The 17,157-nt window shown below is 26.9% G+C and overlaps 2 pseudogenes; one reads left to right on the forward strand and one right to left on the reverse strand.

The window, feature by feature from the left end:
* Positions 1–6,464: 6,464 nt before the first annotated feature.
* LOC126965578 (cytochrome c oxidase subunit 1-like) lies at positions 6,465–12,232 on the forward strand (annotated as a pseudogene).
* An 804-nt stretch (positions 12,233–13,036) lies between these two features.
* LOC126965579 (NADH-ubiquinone oxidoreductase chain 5-like) lies at positions 13,037–15,307 on the reverse strand (annotated as a pseudogene).
* Between the last annotated feature and the right edge of the window lie 1,850 nt (positions 15,308–17,157).

Raw genomic sequence — 17,157 nt, forward strand, 5'->3', positions numbered from 1 at the left:
TTGAGTACATTCAAGAATTCCACAGGATACTGAACAGCATCATCCGTATTTAATAGAGTCCACAGAGTTGCATTGAAGTTCTGCGCCTTCGAACGCCTTCAATAAAGTGTCCTTAATAACAGAAGCTTGGTCGTTCTTAGGACTCAGAATAGCACGGGTGTGTGACAACCACTCCATGCGTTTATTGGGCAGGTTTTGGACATCTGGGTAAATTCGGGCTATTAGGACTTGAACGGTGTGCACAACTGACGCAAGTTCTGGTGGAATTACAATTTTGCCCTCAGTTATCGGATATTCTCCATTCCCTCCCTATTTTAAGCAAAAGATCGGAGAATTCCCGCCCTTACATCTTATGGGCGGGAATTCTCCGATCAAAAAATATGCGAATGCATCTCATTCGCATATTTTTTGTAAAGGCATAAAGGCATTTATTTTCTCAAAATTGATTCCTTTAGAATTCTTTTTGATGTCATTTCTTATACTACTAGATACTACTACCGCTTCGGAAACAAATGGCGCTCTGAGAGAGAAGAAGCGGCGCAAGAAACTCTCCCAGCATTCTTTTTTTTTGCGCTCTTTTCAATAAAAATATACAATATTGTACAGTTGCTATAAAATAATCACAATCTAGTCCCAGGCTGTCCGATCATTTAGATATTCAGCAGTGGAGTAATAGGATTTACGACAGAGCCATTTTTTTATAAAACATTTAAATTTATTTATAGACAATGCCTGAACAGTGGCTGGGACTTTATTGTAGAAGTGTATACATTTACCCTTAAAGCTATTATGTATCTTATGAAGCCTACTAGAATTAGTTACAAGCATACCCTTATTTCTAGTGTTATAATAATGAAAATCACTATTAAGAGCAAAAAGGTGACGATTTTTGTGACATATATTAAATTTTCATAAATGTACTGACAATAAACAGTCATAATATTTATTTCTTTAAATTTTTCTTTGAGAGACTGTCTATAACCAAGCTGATATATAGCACGAACAGCTCTCTTTTGCAGAGCAAACACTATATCAATGTCAGCAGCATGACCCCATAGTAATATACCGTACGTCATGATGCTGTGAAAATAACTAAAGTACACTAATCTAGCGGTCGCAACATTCGTGTAGAGTACTAATCTTTCTAACTGCATATGCCGCAGAGCTGAGTCTATCTGCTAGATGGGTAATATGTGGACCCCACTGAAGCTTTTTATCTAACGTGATACCCAGGAAGACCGTAGTGTCCACAAGTTCCAATCTCTGGTCATTTATAAGTACGTTGGTTTGTACCTCCGCTGTGTTTGGTGTAATGAACCGTAAACACTTTGTTTTTTTACTGTTTAAGTGCAGATTATTCATCTCAAACCAACGCACTATCTTTGAGAGTGCATTGCTTACCTCGTCATCAATATCCGCACGTCGCTTCACTTTAAAAATAAGTGAAGTATCATCAGCAAACAATACAATCTCATGGCTATCATCTACCACAAACGGTAGATCGTTAATATATATAAGAAACAAGAAAGGACCGAGAATAGAACCCTGTGGAACACCTATTCGCACAGGTTTACCCGAAGACCGTTTGCCATTTACATCGACTATCTGAACTCTTTCGCTTAAATATGATTTTAACAGATTTAGGGCTCTATTTTTCACTCCATAATGCTTTAGTTTTAGGAGTAAAGTTTCATGGTGGACGCAGTCAAATGCTTTTGACAAATCACAAAAAATGCCCAATGCATCCTGTGACTCTTCCCAGGCGTCAAAGATGTGCTCAATGAGTCTAGTACCCGCATTAATTGTTGATAAACCCCTAGTGAAACCAAACTGATTTTTGTTCATTAATTTACAAAAATGCATTTGTAGCTGTTGAAGCAAAAGTTTTTCAAAAATTTTACTAAAAACAGGCAGCACTGAAATAGGTCTGAAATTAGCAGGGACAAAAGAACTGCCCGATTTAAACAAAGGTGTAACTTTGCTGTATTTCATGAGGTCAGGGAACACACCCTGGCCCCATAGGTCTTTTGTATTTTTTAGGTTAATTAATTTGAAGATTTTTATTATATCGCTACCTGTAACATACTTAAATTTCAAGTCAGTAGAAGATACTGGTACGTGTAATTTAAGCATATCATATGCTGCTTTTGGCGAAGAGTTAAGGTATTTGGTCGTGACAATCGGGATTTCGGAGAAGTATTTATCAAATTCATTTGCAATTTCTATTTCCGAATTTATAACGCGATTATTAATATTTAAACAGATAGAGGTGTTACGGCAATTCGATCTACCAGTTTCATTGTTAATTACACTCCAAGTCGCTTTTACTTTATTATTACTGTTTTTAATTTTATCTGCAATGAAACGTGTTTTCGCTTCATGACAAACTATTTTAAAAAGCTTGGAGTATTTTTTTACATATATTTTAAATTCTTCACTATTATTGTAATGTTTCTCATAATAAAGGTCATATAAGCGTTTACGACTTTTGTGGATACCCATTGTTGCCCAATCATTAAAACTATGTTTGTTGTTTACTGTCACCGTTACTGGAGTAAAAATCCTGTCAAATTCCTCACAGAAGGAATTGAAGACTAAGTTATAGTGAAAATTAGCAGTTTCACCACAGTGTAAAAATGGTATCGTATTTACCAAATTATTTCTAAACCTCTCAAGACGGCTACCCGTAACTGGTATAATCGTCACCTTTTTTGGTCTGACATTGTCCAATCTTGTATTTACTTTTATAAGTTGCCCACTATGGTCGGACTGAAGATTATTAATTATGAGTTTACTAGTAATAGTAACATCTGTAAAAATATTATCTAAACAGGTTGCTGTTGTAGAAGTGATTCTAGTAGGTTCCCAAAATACATTGAACAAATTAAAACTTTGAAATAAATTTTTAAGGCTAGTACAATTGGCCGAAGGTTCAAGCAAGTTTATATTAAAATCTCCACACACTATAATTGACTTGCTAGTTTTGCTAAATTTTGATAGTACCTCCTCCATTCTATGTTGGAATTGTTCATATGATGCAGTGGGGGGGCGGTATACACTTACAATAATAAATTGCTCTAGTTCTATACAAGCTATCTCAATTAGTTGTTCTATAGAGAGATTAACAATATCTCTTCTATTTTTACATTTTAATCTATTATTAATAATAATTAGGGAACCTCCATGTATTGCCCTACTTCTACAAAACGAACTGACTACTTTATGTTCTCTAAAACTAAACTAGAGCTGATGACTCTTACGCCAATGTTCTGTAATACATAATATATCTATATTACAGCAGCTCAAAAACAGTTCAATTTCTAATTCCTTACTTGAGAACCTTGTATATTCTGGTGAACAATATTTATGAGCTTTATATTATGATTATCTATAGCAGTAACATTCATATTTGGTGAATGTTGCCTATTTTGTATGATATTGCAAGAGTTGTCCTCCCTTGTCAAATAACTTAATTTAAATTAATTGAAGAAAAATCTTCATTGTTATATTTTTGTACATTAGTACTAATACATTCCCCAATAGGGGCTTGTATGTCGATTATTTTACAATTTTGCCCAATAGAGGCATGTTTATTAAATAATACTACAGAGGAAGTAGTTTGTTGACTAAGACTATAAGCTACTAAAGTAGCCAGCTGTCGCTTAACTCTAAATGGTAGGTATAGGTTACCATTGGTTATTTTCATTTTATAATTAATGAATTTGTTTGTGTCAAATAAAATTAAATTTTCATTGTTGTGGAATGTCACATTATACAAAGTTGTATTTAATTTAAATATTTTTCTATTTTGCTCCTGTGTCAAATCCGAGGAGTATGGGAATGTACACATCATCACTTTAGATTTTGTCTTATTGGAAATATTAATTAATTTTTCTATATTTTTAATTAGGTCCTTATTTCTAATATTATGAGAGTTATTACCAAACATTATACCTATGATTGTTTTTTCTTTTAGATTTATTTTTGGTATGGAATTTATGAGGTTATTGAAAGTTATATTGGGTTTACATATATTTATCAACTCACAATTCTTTGCAACTGCATTATTTAATAAAGGTCCAAACCCTTGGCCAATTTTGTCTGAAAATAATATAAACCTACTTGATGCACTTATCCATACTTTATGTATCCATACTTTAATGTAATGTGTAATGTTTTGACTTCGTCAGCTCAAGTTCCCCTCGGCACTAAGGGCCGAGTCTGACGAAAGTCTCCAGCTAATTAAACTGTGACCCGACCCATCGTGAAGTTGTTCTCTCGGATGTCTTTTAGGGTTCTATTTAACGCTTCAAAGGCTCCCTTGTGCAACATAGTGCTTTCGTCCCAAACTATAATCTTGCAATCGCGCAACACTTGTGCTGCGTTGGTTTGTTTTGGGATATTGCACAATGGAGTTTCAGTATGATTAAGATTTAATAAGTCTGTAAATAAAGAAAGTAATTCAAGAGGCAGCCTGAAAGCCGTGTGAGCAGTTTTGCCTCTCATCAGTAGTGTGGCAGCGATTCCAGATGACATAACAGCCAAAGCGATACCCCGGTTATTTCTTACTTTTGCTAATATTACATTTATAAAAAAAGTTTTTCCAGTGCCACCAGGAGCATCTAAGAAAAAAATGTCCCCAATCTCTCGCTCATGCTGGCTAGAATTTGTTGATAAACATTTGCCTGATCGCCTGTCAATAATTCCTCGTGATGCGATACTACCTCTCCCAGGGCGCAAGGGTTATAATTTGTCTCTCGTAGATATTCTCGATTTTCCAGGTTTACTGCGGATCTTGTTGGTTTAGGTAAACCGAATTGATCTAAATGTTTTCCAGCTTGCGCTAAAACTACATCTTCGATCAATATCAAGCATCTGTTAAACACCTCATTCATGAATAACTCCGCACCATTTTGCAATTCTCTTTCAGTTTGCCGTTTAATGTCGTCCGAAAAACTGTCCCTATATTTTGCCCAAAGGCTTAAGGGATCAGTAAGTTGACAAAAACCTATCATTACTTTGCACCCCTTCCCTTTAGGGGTGAATTTATTCAAAATGCTAAAAATCAATTTTCTTGTATTGTAATACGGAGTCCATACGCAAAGTTTCAAGTCTCTAACTAAAAATTTTACTCCATCCCCATACAAACTTTCAACCCCCTTTTCGCCCCTTTAAGGGTGGAATTTTCAAAAATCCCTTCTTAGTGGATACTTTCGTTATGGAAACTACCTGTTGTGAAAAAATCAGCTTTCTAGGTTCAACGGTTTGGGCTGGGCGACTTTCAGTCAGTGACCAGTCTGTTTGACTGACTGACTTCAATAAAAACTATTCCAAAACAATAGACAAAATATGCACTAAAAAGTATAAAAATAATTGCGCTTTATTATAGAATATAATAAATCTAATTCTAGTTACGATTACTGTTATTTTTGGAATCAGTGTCCTCTCTCCTCACCACGTCGCGCGTGCGACATTCACCTTTATCTATGTATGTTGTTCCAAACCTATTAATGCAACCGACTGCAAATGAAAATTCAAAAGTGCCTTGCTATCATAATAGTTTATTAGAGTTTGAATATTTATTGCTAAGTCTATTGATTTGTTTCATTTTATAGAACAAGTATGCTTACAGTAATACTGACATATACCCATAATGTTTACACATAACAATTCTCAAGTTAGAACGGGTCGTTTACCAAAACATATAAGCCGTAGCCTCCCTAAGGCTCTCCTACAAACTTTTTTTTACTTCGACGTTTCGTCCATAAATATAAGTTTTTATTTATGAGGCTACAAACATGAACTTATAAATATAAATTGATATAAGATTTTTTCTTTTAGAAAGTAATATTTATAACGTATTAATAACGCCTTGATCTAGTTCTAAAAGTCTAAATTAAGATAAACATCTTAATTTAGACTCTTGTAATGAAATGTACAAATAAACCTTTTAAAATACGAATGGCAAAACGGGAGCCATGTTTCGAAGAAAGAAAAGGCATGCTTTTAGACGGCGTTAGTGTCAATACGATGCTTAGTACTTATAAATGACAATTCTTTATTAAGATTCCGGACAGGTTATATATAAGAATTTCGTTGCAATGATGAAACATTAACAGCATATATTGTGCTGTTAATGTTTCTCTCATCTAGCTGGCATCCTGTGCGAAGGAGCCTCCCACTGATAAAATGAACAACATATTACATTTTTATCGTTTATTATTATTCTAAGTGAGCCTTCATCAGTCAACTCTTACAAATTATCAATAAATTGATGATTCATAATGTTTCAGGCAATATTGAAAAAAAAACCGTCTGGAATCGCTCCTGAGATTCAACTCATTTCCATAAAAATTTCGACAAATATTTCATGTGTATTTTATCGACATTTCCTGCAAATGGTCTACCGACTACTAAAATGAAAGTTTTAGTGCATTGCGGGTGCTACAGCATACTGTACTCCAATGGGTAATCGAGTAAGTATTAGATAGTCTACGTGCTCTTGTTACAACGACTTGCACGTGACTGCTTAGCTGGAAGAATTTATCCGAGAGTAAAAAGTAATAATTATTTGCACCTTTTTATTACCCGAGTTCAAAAAAGAGGAGGTACTTGTGGAATGTATGTTTATCATGTTTAGTGTATGTGTGATATTTTTTTAATGTTTATGGTTATAAGAGTGATCTATATAAAATAATTGTGTATAATATTAATATCAAGGGTGCGAAAACGGACATGAAATAATTTGTCTAGTAATGACCTTGATAGGTAACTTGAACATATAATAAATTGTAGAATTTACGAATCATAGATTTTTGCATTATAATATCTTAAGGAATTTTTGTCTGTTATGTGATAACAATCACAGTTACCGACAAAGCCCAAATGATTGCGAATCTGAAGTGGCAGTGGGCACCTAGTTCGACGGACAGATGGCCGTTGGGGCAGTCCTCAAATGGCGACCAGGTACCGGAAGACGCAGTGTTGGTAGGTGGACCCCACAAGATGGACCGACGATTGTCAAGATCGCCGGAATACGTTGGATGAGGGCTGCGCAGGACCGATCGTCGTGGAAATCTTTCGGGAGGCCTTTGTCCAGCAGTGGACGTCTTCCGGCTGATGATGATGTGATTGTTTGGGGTGGAGTTAGTTTAGACGAGAGCATATAACACGTCGGTGTACCCGGGCGATTGTGTGCTCAAGCTAACATTGAAAACATTCTCGAAAACTATGTTTTGCACGCAGCATATAGTATCGGGCCTAATTATCTGTTTATTAATGCTACATAATATCAGGCCACATCCTGCAGCCATCACATCAGATTACTTACATCAGCATCATGAAATCCGGGTAATGGAGTGCCCTTCTATGAGGCTTGACCACAATCAGATTAAATACATTTAGGACTTGGCATTCCAAAAGCATCTTATAACACTTCAGCAGTTAACTAAAACAGACTAAACTAGAAAAATGGGAATGAATTCCACAAGAAGGTATTTCGAGGATCATACGAAGCATATTGTCATGTCGTTGTCAAACTGTGATTAAGACTCACGGGGGCCACAAGACGTTGCTATTATCGATATAACAAAATTAAATTTTTATCTCAAAAATATAAAATTAGTTTTTTTTTTTTATCAATTGTAGTGTTTAAAAAATTAAAAAAAAAAGCAGGCAACTTAAGTTTTTTTTACAATAAAAATGAAAAGTAAAAGTTTAATATCGCCTATCGCCCTCGATAAAATAACAGCTTGTATTCGTCCGGACATGCTATCGATGCTATTCTCAATTATTTTATTTAACAATAATTTAACATTAATTGCTTTTATTTTTTTAATATCAAGATTAATTATAATATTTTTTTACATTCGAATTATTTATTTATCAATTTTACTAATTAATTTTAAATTAAAATGATTAAAGATTAATTTTAAAATTAGTTTTTTTTCATTTATTAATTTTATTTCTTTAATTTCCTTATCAAGTTTAATCCTTAATACTTTTTTCTTTTTTTAAGGTTTTAAGTTAAATTAAACTAATAGTCTTCAAAATTATTTATAAAGAAAATCTTTAAGCCTTAGTAATATTTACACCTTAAAATTTGCAATTTTATATCATTTATGAATATAAGGCTTATTAATAAAAGAGATTATTCTCGTTAATAAATTTACAATTTATCGCTTATACCTCAGCCATTTTATTTGCGAAAATGACTTTTTTCTACAAATCATAAAGATATTGGAACTTTATATTTTATCTTTGGAATTTGAGCTGGTATAGTAGGAACTTCATTAAGTTTATTAATTCGAACAGAATTAGGAAATCCTGGATCTTTAATTGGAGATGATCAAATTTATAATACTATTGTTACTGCTCATGCTTTTATCATAATTTTTTTTATAGTAATACCAATCATAATTGGAGGATTCGGAAATTGATTAATTCCTTTAATACTTGGAGCTCCAGATATAGCTTTCCCCCGTATAAATAATATAAGTTTCTGAATACTCCCCCCCTCTCTTTTAATTTTAATTACAAGAAGTGTAGTAGAAAATGGAGCAGGTACTGGATGAACAGTTTATCCCCCACTTTCATCTAATATTGCTCATAGAGGATCATCAGTTGATTTAGCTATTTTTTCCCTTCATTTAGCTGGAATTTCCTCTATTCTTGGAGCAATTAATTTTATTACAACCATTATTAATATACGGATTAATAATTTATCATTTGATCAAATACCTTTATTTGTATGAGCCGTAGGAATTACAGCTTTATTACTTTTATTATCTCTTCCTGTTTTAGCTGGAGCTATTACCATATTACTCACTGATCGAAATTTAAATACATCATTTTTTGATCCAGCAGGAGGGGGGGATCCAATTCTTTATCAACATTTATTTTGATTTTTTGGGCACCCTGAAGTTTATATTCTTATTCTTCCAGGATTTGGGATAACTTCACATATTTTTACCCAAGAAAGAGGAAAAAAAGAAACATTTGGATCATTAGGAATAATTTATGCTATAATAGCAATTGGATTATTAGGATTCATTGTATGAGCTCATCATATATTTACAGTAGGAATAGATATTGATACTCGAGCCTATTTTACTTCAGCAACAATAATTATTGCTATTCCTACAGGAATTAAAATTTTTAGTTGATTAGCAACTCTTTATGGAACTCAAATTAATTATAGACCATCTATATTATGAAGATTAGGATTTGTTTTTTTATTTACTATTGGGGGATTAACAGGAGTAATTTTAGCTAACTCATCCATTGATGTTATTCTTCATGATACTTATTATGTTGTAGCCCACTTTCACTATGTATGTATTTGCAATTTTTGGAGGATTCATTCATTGATACCCTCTTTTCACAGGATTAATTCTTAATCCTTTTTTACTTAAAATTCAATTTATTATTATATTTATTGGAGTAAATTTAACATTTTTTCCTCAACATTTTTTAGGATTAGCTGGAATACCTCGTCGTTACTCTGATTATCCTGATTATTATTTATCATGAAATATTATTTCTTCTATTGGATCTTATATTTCATTATTAGGAACTATTTTTATAATTATAATTATTTGAGAATCTATAATTAATCAACGAATTGTAATTTTTTCCTTAAATATGCCTTCTTCTATTGAATGATTCCAAAATTTACCTCCAGCAGAACATTCATATAATGAACTTCCAATTATAAGAAATTTCTAATATGGCAGATTATATGTAATGGATTTAAACCCCATTTATAAAGGTTTTCCTTTTTTTAGAAATGGCAACCTGATCTAATTTTAATTTACAAAATAGAGCTTCCCCTTTAATAGAACAAATAATTTTTTTTCATGACCATACTTTAATTATTTTAATTATAATTACTATTTTAGTTATATATTTAATAATAAATTTATTTTTTAATAAATTTATTAATCGATTTTTAATAGAAGGACAAATAATTGAATTAATTTGAACTATTTTACCAGCAATTACATTAATTTTTATTGCTCTTCCTTCTCTTCGATTATTATACCTAATAGATGATTTAAATAATCCATTAATTACTTTAAAATCAATTGGTCATCAATGATACTGAAGTTATGAATATTCAGATTTTAATAATATTGAATTTGATTCTTATATAACTAATGATTATAAATTAAATAAATTTCGCCTTTTAGATGTTGATAATCGAATTATTATTCCAATAAATAATCAAATTCGAATTTTAGTTACAGCTACAGATGTTATTCATTCTTGAACTATTCCTTCTTTAGGTGTAAAAGTAGATGCTAATCCTGGACGTCTAAATCAAACTAATTTTTTTATTAGTCGTCCAGGAATTTTTTTTGGTCAATGTTCAGAAATTTGTGGGGCAAATCATAGTTTTATACCAATTGTTATTGAAAGTGTAAATATAAATAACTTTATTAACTGAATTAATAATTATTCTTCATTAGATGACTGAAAGCAAGTATTGGTCTCTTAAACCATTTTATAGTAATTTAGCAATTACTTCTAATGAAAGAATTAGTTAAAATATAACATAAATATGTCAAATTTAAATTATTATATATATATAAATAATATTCTTTTATTCCTCAAATAATACCTATTAACTGAATATTCCAATTATTCTTTTTTATTATTGTTTTTATTTTATTTAATATTATAAATTATTATATTTACTTTAATTTTTATAAAATTAAAAAAATAAATTTTAAAAAAATAAATTACTTAAATTGAAAATGATAAATAATTTATTTTCTATTTTTGATCCTTCAACTAATTTATTTAATTTATCATTTAATTGAATTAGAACTTTTTTAGGATTACTATTTTTACCCTTATCATTTTGATTAATTCCTAATCGACATTTCATTATATGAAAATTTATTATTATTAAATTAAATAATGAATTTAAAATTTTAATTAATCAAAATAATAATAATAAAGGATCTACTTTTATTTTTATTTCATTATTTTCATATATCTTATTTAATAATTTTTTAGGTTTATTCCCTTATATTTTTACAAGTACAAGACATTTATCCATAACCTTATCTATTTCTCTTTCTCTATGAATTTCATTCATATTATTTGGATGAATTAATAATTCTCAACATATATTTATTCATATAATTCCCCAAGGAACTCCAACTATACTAATACCATTTATAGTATTAATTGAAACTATTAGAAATATTATTCGACCAGGAACATTAGCTATTCGATTAACAGCTAATATAATTGCTGGCCATTTATTAATTACTTTACTAAGTAATACAAGTAATATTTTAAATTCTTATTTATTATTTTTATTAATTTTAATTCAAATTATTCTTTTAACTTTAGAAAGAGCAGTAGCAGTAATTCAATCTTATGTAATTTCTATTTTAAGAACATTATATTCTAGAGAAACTAATTAATGTCAAATAATTTACATAATCATCCTTACCATTTAGTTGACTATAGTCCTTGACCTTTAACAGGAGCTATCGGAACTATAACTTTAGTCACAGGACTAGTAAAATGATTTCATAATTTTAATTTTAATTTAATTTTACTAGGATATTTTATTATTATCTTAACTATATTCCAATGATGACGTGACATTTCACGAGAAGGAACATTTCAAGGCAAACATACTATTTTAGTATCCAAAGGTTTACGATGAGGTATAATTTTATTTATTATTTCTGAAATTTTTTTTTTCATTTCTTTTTTTTGAGCATTTTTCCATAGTAGTTTATCTCCTAATGTAGAAATTGGAATTTCATGACCCCCTACAAGAATTATCCCATTTAATCCATTTCAAATTCCTTTATTAAATACTATTATTCTAATTACTTCAGGATTAACAGTAACCTGAGCCCACCATGCTATTATAAATAATAATTTTAATCAAACAACTCAAGGATTATTTTTTACTATTATTTTAGGTATTTATTTTTCTTTACTTCAAGCTTATGAATATTTTGAAGCCCCTTTCTCTATCTCAGACAGAATTTATGGGTCAACATTTTTTATAGCAACAGGATTCCATGGACTTCATGTTATCATTGGAACTATTTTTCTTTCTATTTGCTTAATTCGACATTTAAATTTTCATTTTTCTAGAAATCATCATTTTGGGTTCGAAGCAGCAGCATGATATTGACACTTTGTTGATGTTATTTGATTATTCTTATATATTACTATTTATTGATGAGGAAATTAATTATTTATATAATATAAATAGTATATTTGATTTCCAATCAAAAAGTTTAATTAATTTAATATAAATAATACTTATTATTCTTTTAATTTCAATGATTTTCTTTATTATTTCTAATATTCTTATAATAATTTCAATAATAATTTCTAAAAAATCAATTATAGATCGAGAAAAATGTTCTCCATTTGAATGTGGATTTGATCCTAAATCTCTCCCTCGAATTCCATTTTCATTACATTTTTTTTTAATTACAGTTATTTTTCTTATTTTTGATGCTTGCTTTATATTGCTTTAATTTTCCCTATTATTAAAACATTTAATTTAACTAATTTAATTATCTGATTCAAAACTTCTATATTTTTTATTATTATATTACTATTAGGTTTATATCATGAATGAAATCAAAAGATACTAAACTGAAGCTATTAATATAGGATTATAGTTTAATTAAAACATTTAATTTGCATTTAAATGATAATGAAATTTCATTTTATCTTAAATAAGAAGCAATTTTGCATTTAATTTCGACTTAAAAGATAGAGTTATTAACTCCTTATTTGTTAATTGAAACCAAAAAGAGGTATATCACTGTTAATGATAAAATTGAATTCTATTCCAATTAAAGAAATATTCCTATTAAGCTGCTAACTTAAATTCAGTGGATAATTCCCATTAATATTTCTATTTATATAGTTTAAAAAAAACTTTACATTTTCATTGTAATATTAAAAAAATTTTTTTTATAAATATCTAAAGATTTTATAATCACCTCAATATCTTCAATATTATACTCTTTTTAAGCTATTTAAATAAATTATTATAACAATTACTAAAAATAATATTCAAATAACAAATCTATATAAATAAATCTTATAATTATTTATTTGTATAAGATTAAAAATAATTGAATAATTTTTTAAAATATTATATAAACCTTGACCGCTATAAATTTCTCTTCACCCTAAATCAATATTTTTTATTAATTTAAAACCAAAATTTAAATAATTAAAAACTAAACCATAAGTTAATAAATTTGGTATAAACCATATTAATCTTAAAAAATTATTTAAATTATAAAATAATTTTAATTTATTTATAGAATATAAATTCATACTTCTAATCAATCATCCTAGGAATACTATTAATTTTATTCTTAGGGGTAAATAAATTATATAAGGATAATTAAATATTAATCATCTTAAACCTCTACCAGAAACTACTCTTATAATTATTAATAAAAATATTCTTTTTAATATAATATAATCTTCTTCATATAAATTATAAATACTTCTTAAATTAAACTCATTAATTATTAAATATATAATTAAACGTATTCTATAAAATATTGTTAAACCAGTAGAAAAATAATATAAATAAAAAATTATTAAATTTAAATTTCTTATTCTAACCATTTCTAAAATTAAATCTTTTGAATAAAATCCAGCTAAAAATGGAATTCCGCATAAAGATAAACTTGAAACATTCATACACAATGACGTATAAGGAATGTAAAATGAAATACCCCCTATTATTCGAATATCTTGATTATCACTTATTATATGAATAATTATTCCTGCACATATAAATAATAAAGCTTTAAATATAGCATGAGTTAATAAATGAAAAAAAGCTAATTCTTTAAATCCTATTAATAAAATTCTCATTATTAAACCTAATTGTCTTAAAGTTGATAAAGCAATAATTTTTTTTAAATCAAATTCATAATTAGCTGAAATCCCAGCTATAAATATAGTTAAACTAGAAATTAATAAAATGAAATTTGTAAATTCTAATGTTATTAATAATCTATTAAATCGAATTAATAAATAAACCCCTGCAGTAACTAAAGTTGAAGAATGAACTAAAGCTGAAACAGGAGTAGGAGCTGCTATAGCAGCAGGTAATCAAGCTCTAAAAGGAATTTGTGCTCTTTTTGTTATTGCCCCCAAAATAATTATTACACTAATAATCTTTATAGAAAAATCATTATTTATTAATTCTAAATAAAAAATATAATTTCATCTTCCATAATTTAATATTCAAGCAATTACTATTAATAATATAACATCCCCAACCCGATTAGATAGAACTGTTAATATTCCAGCATTATAAGACTTAATATTTTGATAATAAATTACTAAACAATAGGAAACTAAACCTAATCCATCTCACCCAAGAAAAATTCTAATAATATTAGGACTGATAATTAATAAATATATTGATAAAATAAATAATAAAACTAAAATTAAAAATCGTATTAAATTTAATTCAGACTTTATATAACTTTTTCTATAATAAATTACAGAAGCTGAAATTAAACTAACAAATATTATAAATAATGTAGATATCCAATCTAATAAAATTGTAAAAACAATATTTATAGAATTAAAAGAAATTAATTCCCACTCTAAAAAATATGTTATATTAGTTATAATTAAATAAATTGTTAATATCATATTTAATATTATAAATATTATTAAAAAAAAAAATCTTAAAAAATAAATATTTTTATTGAAAATAACTTAAAGTGAATATATACACATTTTTGATGCCACAAATCAATATTTTTTTTAAATTATTTAAATAAAATCAAACTATTAAATAATCAATTTTTATAATTAAAATATTTAAAGGTAATCAATGTAATAATAATAATAAATATTCACGAGAAGAACTTAAATAAAATCTATATAAACCTAAATTATATTCACCATGTTGAGAATAAGAATATAAATAAAGTCTATAACCAGCTCTAAGGAAAGAAATTATTATTAATATAAATATTCTTATTCAAGATCATCTAATTAAACTATTAATTAATTCAACTTCCCCTCAGAAATTTATTGAAGGAGGAGCTGCTATATTAGAAATTATTAATAAAAATCACCATAATCTTAATGTAGGTATAAGATTTATTATTCCTTTATTAATAAATAATCTTCGTCTCATAAAACGTTCATAATTTATATTAGATAAACAAAATATTCCAGATGAACATAACCCATGACCAATTATTAATAAATAAGACCCTATAAAACCCCAATAATTTATAGTTATTATACCTCCAATTACTAATCCCATATGAGCAACTGATGAATAAGCAATTAAAGATTTTATATCAACTTGACAAAAACATTTTAATCTAATATAAACTCCACCTAATAATCTAATTACAATTCAAATAAAACCAATTTTTTTATTAATTTCTTGAAATATAATTAAAACTCGTAATAGCCCATAACCCCCTAATTTTAATATAATTCCAGCTAAAATTATAGACCCTGAAATTGGAGCCTCAACATGAGCTTTAGGTAATCATAAATGAACAAAATATATAGGTATTTTAACTAAAAAAGCTATAATTATTACTAAATATAATATAATATAATCATATCTTAAAAATTTATATATATATATAATTATTGTATTTATATTATTAAAAATATAAAAAATCCCTAAAAATAAAGGTAAAGAAACAAATAAAGTATAGAATAATAAATATAAACCAGCTTGAATTCGTTCTGGTTGATACCCCCAACCTAAAATTAAAATTAAAGTAGGAATTAATCTTCTTTCAAAAAATAAATAAAATATAAATATATTTATAGAACTAAAAGTTAAATATAATAATAATAATAATAATATAATATTAAATAAAAATAATTTATAATAATAATTTCCTTTATATAAATTTTCTCTTGCTATAATTATTAAAATTCTAACTCAAATACTTAATATAATTAAGCCAAAAGAAATTATATCACACCCTAATATATAACTTAAATTTGAATAAAATATTAAATTTATAGATAAATTTATGAATAAAAATATTATTAAAAATAATATTATTTGAGCCAATCAAAATATTTTTTTTAAAAAACATAAAGGTATCATTATAATAAAAATATAAAAAATTTTATCATAATAAATTATAACTTTGAAAATAATCATTTCTATGAGTTCGAATTATTGAAACTAAAATTGATAATCCTAAAGCCCCCTCACATACTGTAAATACTAAAAATACTATTAATATAAATATATTATAATTTATTATAATTATATAAATTAATATTATTAAATAAATTCTTAATACAATAAATTCTAATCTAAGTAGAACAATTAATAAATGTTTATGCTTTCTAACAAAAATTATATTTCCGACAAAAAATATTAATATAAATAAAAATTTTATCATTAGTTTTTATAGTTTATTCAAAACATTGGTCTTGTAAATCAAAAATAATATTTTATTTAAAAACTTCAAAGAAAAGATTTATACCTTATCAATAATCTCCAAAATTATTATTTTTATTAAACTATTCCTTGATATTCTAAAAATATTCATTATTTTATTAATAATTTTAATCTCAAGTATAATAATTTTTATTAAACATCCTTTATCCATAGGAATTATAATCTTAACTCAAACTTTATTATTATGTTTAATTTCAGGAATAATAATTAGAACTTATTGATTTTCTTATATTCTATTTTTAATTTTTTTAGGGGGACTTTTAGTTTTATTTATTTATATTTCAAGAATTGCATCAAATGAATTAATCAATTTTTCTTTAAATTTTAAAATATTTCTATTTATTTTAATTAATTTTTTAATTTTTAATTGATTTTTTTATAAATCTTACTACTCATCAAATTTATTTATTAATTATGAAATAAATAATTTATTAAATATATTTTTAATAATTGAAGAAAATAACTTAAATTTAACTAAATTATATAATAATCAAACATATTTTTTAACTATAATATTAAATTATCTTAATCCAACATCGAGGTCGCAAACTTTTTTTTTTATTTGAACTAAAAAAAAAAATTACGCTGTTATCCCTAAGGTAATTTTTTCTTATAATCATAATTTATGGATCATAATTTCATTTATTTATGTTTATTATTTAAAAAAAGTTTTT

Source organism: Leptidea sinapis, chromosome 8 (assembly GCF_905404315.1).
Source record: "Leptidea sinapis chromosome 8, ilLepSina1.1, whole genome shotgun sequence".
Taxonomy (NCBI): domain Eukaryota; kingdom Metazoa; phylum Arthropoda; class Insecta; order Lepidoptera; family Pieridae; genus Leptidea; species Leptidea sinapis.